Below are 7,622 nucleotides of genomic sequence, written 5' to 3'. Positions count from 1 at the left end.
TGCCCTTGCGGAGCGCGTCCTAGGCCGGGGCGGCCCACCCGTGACCAGGCCACGCGTGGTGCCAGGCGACACGGAGCCCTCTCGGTCACACACTCTGCACCGCGGCTCTTTTTGTTCCGGCCAGGAGCTCTGGCACAAGTGGTTAGAAAGTCTCGGGCGCCATCTAACGGGAGCAGCACAAAGTTGCCGCAGGGTGGAGGTTGGCACCAAGGAGGCGCGGGTCCCGCAGAGGGGCCTCTCCCGCACCCTCCTCCACTCCCCCCACTCGGGGACCGGTCACCGTCCCACACAGAAGGTACACGCTCTCGGGCTCTCCGGAGTCCCCCAAAGCCCGCCTTCCCAGGGGCCGGGAGCCTGCCACCTGTGCCCGTCCGTCCATCCGCTGGGCCAGCCCCTGCCCTGCCCTTCCTCCCGCGTTCCCCAGGCCACCGAAGAGAAGCTCTTGCACCTGCCTTATAGGGCTCTGGAGTCCTTCAAGCTCTTGTTTCTCTTGGCCTGTGATGGAAAGTCCTAAGTAGCGCTGGGCGGTGCACTTGTTCCGGAAGGATGAGCCCCCTCATGAAGAGGTCTGCAGCCCAAAAAGGGTCCAGGGGATGCCAGGCCCACTGGGGGATCTGGTCCCGCTGTGGCCTCGGACAGCATCTCCTGGGAGGGAGGGGGTGGGTTCTGGGCAGCTGCCCTGGACACTGGGAGCTGCTGTTTGGAGGAGCCTGGCAGTGGTGCACCCTGGAGGACAAAGGCGGGGCCACAGGAAGGGATGGAGGGCCGGGACCCTCCTACCCAGAAAGTGAGCTTCAGCTTGAGGAGACCCAGGCCTTCCCCCAAAGTTCTAGGCCGCTGTGCGTGCAGTGGTCATGGAAGATATACATCCGGGCATCACCCCTGTCAGCTCAGGGCATCACTGCAGCCTGGGAAGGTGGCGAAAGGTCTGGTGTCTCCAACCAGCTGTGCCACAGGATGAGAAGGGAGGAGACATGCCTGCCAGCGCCCCCCGATCCCCCTGGGTCCCAACATCTGGGTGACCGATCTCCACCCTCCAGACAAAGGGCCGGAGCAGGAAAGGCCAGTGGGCAGCCAGTCGTTGCCTGGCGATGCCCCTGAGGTGTCCGGGCTGGAGTCTAGATGCCAGGGGAGAGCAGTGCTCTCACCAGTCTGGACCCAGAGTAGCTGAGAGACTGAGAGCCTTCTGCCCTGCCTTCCTGGGTTTACAGGATGGAGGTGAGAATACCTGTTCCTCCCTCAAGTATGTTCTGAGGTAGAACATGAAGACGGACATACACATTAATTTATTGTGCTAAAACACACATAAAACTTACTATCTTAACCATTCTAAGGGTACAGTTCGGGGCATTAGCTACACTCCCAATGTTGTACAATCATCACCACCATCCATCCACGGAACGTTTTCATCTTCCCAAAATGAAACTCTGCACTCATTAAACACCGCCTCCCCACTCCTCCCTCTGCAGCCCCTGGCGACCGCCTTGCTGCTTTCTCTCTGTCTGAGTTTGAGCACTCTAGGGACCTCAAATAAGCGGAATCATGCGGCATTTGTCCTTTCGTGTCTGGCTTATTTCACTTAGCCTGTTTTCAGGGTTCATCCATGTTGTAGTATGTGTCAGAATTTCTTTCCTTTTCAAGGCCTGATAATATCCCAGTGTATATATCGAGCACATTTTAGGTATTCATTCACCCATTGATGGGCCCTTGGGTTGTGTCCACCTTTGGGCTGTTGTTACTAATGCCGCCATGAAAGTGATGAACACACATCTCTTTGAGATCCTACTATCAGTTCTTTTGAATACACACCCAGAGTTAGCTTTGCTGTACCCTCTGGTAATTCTGCATTAAATTGTTTGAGGAACGTCCACACCATTTTCTACAGTGACTGCACCATTTTGCTTTCCCACTAGCATTGCGTCATAGTTCAAATGTCTTCACATCCTCACCAACACTTGTTACTTTCCATTTTGTTTTTTGAAATGATAGCCTAATGGGTGATACACAATTGTGGTTTTGAACTAGTTTTTCTTTAAACATTTAAAAAATTGATTTGAGAGAGAGAAACATCAATGTGAGAGAGAAACATTGATCAGTTGCCTCCTGTACGATCCTAACCAGGGATCAAACCTGCAACGAGGTATGTGTCCTGACTAGGAATCAAATCCACCACCTTCTGGTGTATGAGACATCACTCCAACCAACTGAGCCATACGGGCCAGAGCTGAAACAGTTTTTTAAGTGTAAATATACAAACATAATGAAATACTACTAATAAGGCCAGGTTTTAGCAGAGTGGCAATTATCTCAAATTTCTGATGTTTAATTTTTGAGTTTAGAAAAGAGGAGAAATGGCCAAGACAGAAAGGTATGCAGAACTAACACTGTTTGGTGATCATGTTTTGGCCTCTCTTTCTGATCGCAAGCTGGAAAATAGAGAGGCTGTCACATTAGTGAGCCCTATTCCATTCTTTGTTTCTAGAAGGAGACCAGAGAGTCACCCTCCATTAAGTAGAGGGCAGAGAAAAAGGTCATGCTTGACTTTTTCCTGGATTTTTTAATTTATTCCAATTGAAAGAGAAGCCAGTGTCCCAGACATGGGCCGTGGACTGGTAGAAATCTGTAAAGCCCTTTTCTTCTGGAAAGGGGCTGAGAAATAGCAAGTGTCCAAGTGCGGGGAGAGGGGCTGTCGTTCTACCCCCTGAATTCCCTAGTTTGGGAGCTCTCTCACGTACAAAGTGCCCCTCCACTTCCTTACGTGGCCCTATTTGCTGGTCACCCCAGGCCAGCCTTGTTTACTGGTCATGTGTACTGCATGTACGAAGTGCTCTAGTATCCTTTCTTTTTCTTTTTATATCCCAGCCTGGGGAAACAGGTTAGTTTTCTTTCCTCCCACATTTTAAGTGAAAATATCCAGAGTGGGTACAAGATAATAAGTGGAAAGGACTGTGGTGACAGGGTCGTGGCCGAGGCTCCGAGCCTGAGCTTTTCCTTGGCCACCGAACCACACTGGTTCTTTCCTCTGACAGGAGGGTTGGCACCGGGCAGAGATGGGAGAAACCAGAGCAGCAAGCCTTGGCAGAGACCGCGACCTCCCTTCTGCCACCAGGCCAACTGTGCCTCTTGCTGAACCGCTGAGGCTCTGTGGTGTTTAGCTCATTGAGATTCCTGGCCATGGAGGAAGGGGCTGGGAACCCCTTTGGGAGGGGTTTGTGGAGGCGATTCCCAGTACCTGGGCTCCCGCCTCTGGCTGGCCCTCCCCTTTCCTTGCTGGTCTGCTCCCCAGAGAGAAGGACGGATGGCACATCAGGAGCTCTGTAACTTAAGACAAAAGAAAAAATCACTACTGTGACACAGGCGCGTGAGCGCACACACAATCATTTCCTCTTCCCTGGGTGAAGGTACTTCCATATGAAAGAAGATGCGGAAGGATTACGTTCTGGGCGCTGGGGCCTGGAGGCCTCTCGGTATTCTGAGAGGGCTTTGTAGTGCTTGGATCCAAGCCATTTGTTTCTAGAGAGAATCACGTTGGGAAGGAGCTTGCTTTTTCCATTTGTAATGGCTTATTAAGTATAAGCATCTCTCTTTTCTCTGTTTATTGAGTGATTAGCTCTCCCTCCAACTGACCCTGCCACGGGAGATCGTCAAAGTGTATCCTTAACACACAGTTACCCTGCAAAATGTCCTTCCCGTGAAGCCAGGGACCACAGACAGACTCGCGCTTCATGTGGGCGTTTTGATAGTCGGTAGGGAGGATCTTCACTGAGGGTAGAGTGTGATGACACTGGTGCACCCTTACTTAAACAGTCCCAGCCCAGTCTCAGTGCAGAGGGAGAGCTGGCGGTGGCTGGATGGAGGCGAGCCTGTGTTCCTGGCTCGGATTCTGCAGCCTCGAGTTCAGTTGCTGTCACCAAATCTTTTCTAAGTTATTCAGTGACCCTTCCCACAGGAGACTGTCCTTCCTGCCCTTGTGGGACAGGACAAGGATGAAAGGAAAGGTTCCTCCATGCACCTGGGTGCAGGCAGCTGAAAAATCTGGCAGCTTCTCAGCACTAAAGATTAACCAGAGCCTGGCTGATCAGTAGCCGCGCCTGGCTGAACCGCTGGGTTCCGGCAGGTCAGTGTAGGTAAGGACAGACTGGCTGTGCTTGCAGACCCACCCTTCATCAGCCAGGTTCCAAAGGTCACAGTGGAAACAAAATCATGCAATTTACTCAAATTTCAGAGACTGAATTCAATTGTGGTGTTTGTCCTGGAAATGAGGATGAATTATTTCCAACTAAGTGAATTCTGGTTCCTTGCTGCCAATTTCTGCACAGTGACGAAGAGGGAAACCTCAGACATATCATGTATATTACCATATACATGTTGTCCACCTGCACATATCGGGATAGACTGCAATGGAATGAACACTCTGCACCGCCCCCAGGTTGTCAGGGCTGCTTGGTGCCTGGCTCTGCATCGTGCCTTTGAGGAAAGGCTGCCCTCTTCCTGGCCCACAGTGGAGTCACGTGTGGGTGTCGTGCTCACTGCGTGACTCAGCATTATTTTACACCTGATAGAATACAGGACTGAGGAGACCCTGATAGCAGAGTTGGCATCTCATCTAGGACTGTTCAGTTTGCCAGTAACCCCATCCTTGCCATGTCCTGACGGAGCAGACCCCGCAGATCCAGCGCTAGGAGGGTTCCAGGTGCGGATGCTGTTTTGTACTTCCTGCCGCTGCCTCGATTTCGTCCCTGCAAGTGTTCATGTAAGTCCCCTCTTTATATATACACTGAGTGGCCAGATTATTATGACCACCTGATGTTTGTAGGCAAATTAGCTATAATTTTGCACTGAAGTTGCTAGGGGCCAGACCCACTGCCCCCACCAGCTTGAAGGGTTGTACTCATGCATGTGGGTTGCATGCTTTCATGCTGTTTCCGCCAAATTCTCACTCTGCCATCTGCATGATGCAACTGGAAACATGATTCATTGGACCACATGACTTTTTCCCAATGCTCGACTGTCCAATCCTTGTATTCCTGTGCGAATTGGAGACATTTTATCTTGGTAACTGCAGACAGCGAAGGTGTTCGAACAGGCCTTCGGCTTGCATATCCCATACAATGCAGTGTACAGCTAATTTGCCTACAAATGTCAGGTGGTCATAATAATCTGGCCACTCAGTGTATATGTTGATTTCAGAGAGGAAGGGAGAGGGGGAGAGAGAAACATTAATGATGAGAGAGAATCCTCGATCAGCTGCCTCCTGCACACCTTCCATTGAGGATTGAGTCTGCAACCTGGGCATGTGCCCTTGACCGGAATCGAACCAGGGACCCTTCAGGTCATAGGCCATCACTCTATCCACTGAGCCAAACCGGCTAGGGCATAAGTCCACTCTTGTTTCTTCAGGAAGCGACATCAAATTCGTCCTGATCTGCTGGTCTCTCCATAGGAAGGAATGGATGTCAGAGCCCAGAAACGAAAGAGACTCCCCACTCTACAAAGATAAAGGAGCTGTTTGATCTCAAGATTCACTGCACTGTGTCCCAGATGTGTGTGTGTGTGTGTGTGTGTGTGTGTGTGTGTGTGTGTTTGTGAGACACCATGTGTGTCTTGAGTCACACTGGGGCCCTGACCACAGTTCTTCCTCCTTGGGTGTCCGGGAGACCAGGCCCTAGAGGGGAACACGAGCTTGCATGGGTCCAATGGCAGCAAGCCCGGCCAGTCCTGAGCTAAAGCTCTAGACCTCAGACCTCAGGTGAGAGCAAGTGAAAGAGGCAAGAAAGGTGCCGGTTTGTGTTTCTTGTACTTAATTTTCTGTTTGTTTTCCCTTTTTTTTCAAGTCTTAGTTTTTTAGCTGCTCAGTCCTTTGGCGATCGATCGTGAGGTGGGGGGGGGGGGGGGGGGGGGGGGGGGGGGGTGAGGGAAGGGTAGGGGAGAAGAGGGCGCGCAGGGGCCCTGGCTGCGGAGCCTGCTCCATGGTGGCCTGGGCTGGTTTCTTGGCAGAAGGCCTGCCCGCAGCCACTCTGGTTAAACCAGACTTGCTGAGGGTGCAGGGGCCAGGGCCGGGTCACAGAAACAAGTCACAGTGTGTCTTCCTGAAGCAGCAATTTACTACATGATTCTCTGGGGGACCAGTTAAGGAATTTAACTGATAATTTCAAACTACACATTTATGTTAAAGCCAGCATGGATGATTATACAAAAGCATACAACATTATCATATGATCAACACCTCAGACCAAGACTTCGGTGCATTTGCGAGTGGAGAGGGTGGCGGAACCAGCACGCCCATCTCCCGTCTTCTGGTGCTCGCACACGCAGGTGCTCCTGACAGGGAAGTTTGCGCGGGAACTTTTGAGAAGACTGCCTTAGAGCGTGTCCCTCCTTTATGTGGTTCAGATTTCAGTTTCAGAGCATATTTTCAGATTCATACTCCACCCCACACAGACAGATTTGGGGCCACCTGTTCACTGCACACCCCACCAGACCCTCCCGCTCCCTGCCTCCTGCACACAGCACGCTCTCCAGCTGCCGGGAGGAGAGGCCTCCGTCGGCTCCACTCCCAGGTTCTGTGCTTGGATGGAGTGTAGTCTGCAAAACGATGAACTCAGTGAGACTGACTAGAGGGAGACCATGAACGCCCATAAGAGACCTGTTGTTCTAGGGGTCATAGCCGAGGGGTCCCCAACACCTTCGCATTGCCTGCTTGCTCCCAGGAATGCTTTGTGGCTGGCCACACTCCCCATGAGATATGGCGCCACATTTGTATCTGTGGCTGGTGCCATTGATTTGTTTCCTGAAAGTGTTCACATAAGCCCACTCTTGGTTCTTCAGGCGGTGCCATCGAATCCATCCTGACCTGCTGGCCTCTCCATGCCGAGGAACGTGCGGAGCCAGAGAAAGAAAACCTCTCCGCTCTGCTCTCCTCTTTCCTCCCAGAGATCAGGGCGTGTTTGGCGAGTCCTCTGCAAACTGGCCGTTACTGTGCTCCAGGGCAGAGGCCGTGGGCACGTGACCCACCGCTTCTTTAGGCCAAGGGCCTGGGGCAGGGTTTATCTGCTCTGGGCAGGAATGGGTTGGGTGCTGTTCCACTAGAGAAACCAATACCAGGTTGCCCTTTATCCTGAGCAGAGGTTGTAGAATTTGACTCAGTTTATCATTTAAATGCTCTAAAAAGTCAATAAGGCAAAAAAGAGTACATCAAAACAACTTATTACATTAATAGGGTAAAAATATTCTTTCTTATATGCTTTAGACTCTTAAAGGATGGAGGACAACTAGTTTATTTCACATATAACCTTTTTCTTTCACATTTAGTTTATTTTATATCAGTTTATTTCCATAGAATCTTCTTTTATTTATATCTGATCTTTTTTATATACAACTAGAGGCCCGGTGCACAAAAATTTGTGCACTCGGGGGGCGGGGGGAGGGGAGTCCCCTAGCCCAGCCTGTGCCCTCTCGCAGTCTGGGACCCCTCGGGAGATAACGACCTGCTGGCTTAGGCCTGCTCCCGGGTGGCAGAGGGCAGGCCCAATCCCTAAGTGCAGCCCCTGGTCAGGCTCAGAGCAGGGCCGATTGGGGAGTTGGGGCGCCGCCCCGTCATGCACAGAGCAGGGCAGATCGGG

The 7,622-nt window shown here is 51.7% G+C and overlaps 1 long non-coding RNA gene across 1 annotated transcript; it reads left to right on the top strand.

Annotated features, from left to right (window-relative positions):
- Positions 1 to 4,564: 4,564 nt before the first annotated feature.
- On the top strand, positions 4,565 to 7,352 carry LOC106726412. The gene is made up of 3 exons (XR_001362484.1): positions 4,565 to 4,753; positions 5,444 to 5,749; positions 6,829 to 7,352. It is a non-coding gene; the product is annotated as an uncharacterized LOC106726412 (long non-coding RNA).
- The last annotated feature ends 270 nt before the right edge of the window (positions 7,353 to 7,622 follow it).

This window comes from Myotis brandtii, unplaced genomic scaffold (assembly GCF_000412655.1).
Source record: "Myotis brandtii unplaced genomic scaffold, ASM41265v1 scaffold263, whole genome shotgun sequence".
NCBI classification, from domain to species: domain Eukaryota; kingdom Metazoa; phylum Chordata; class Mammalia; order Chiroptera; family Vespertilionidae; genus Myotis; species Myotis brandtii.
This window is presented reverse-complemented; position numbering and strand designations above follow the sequence as displayed.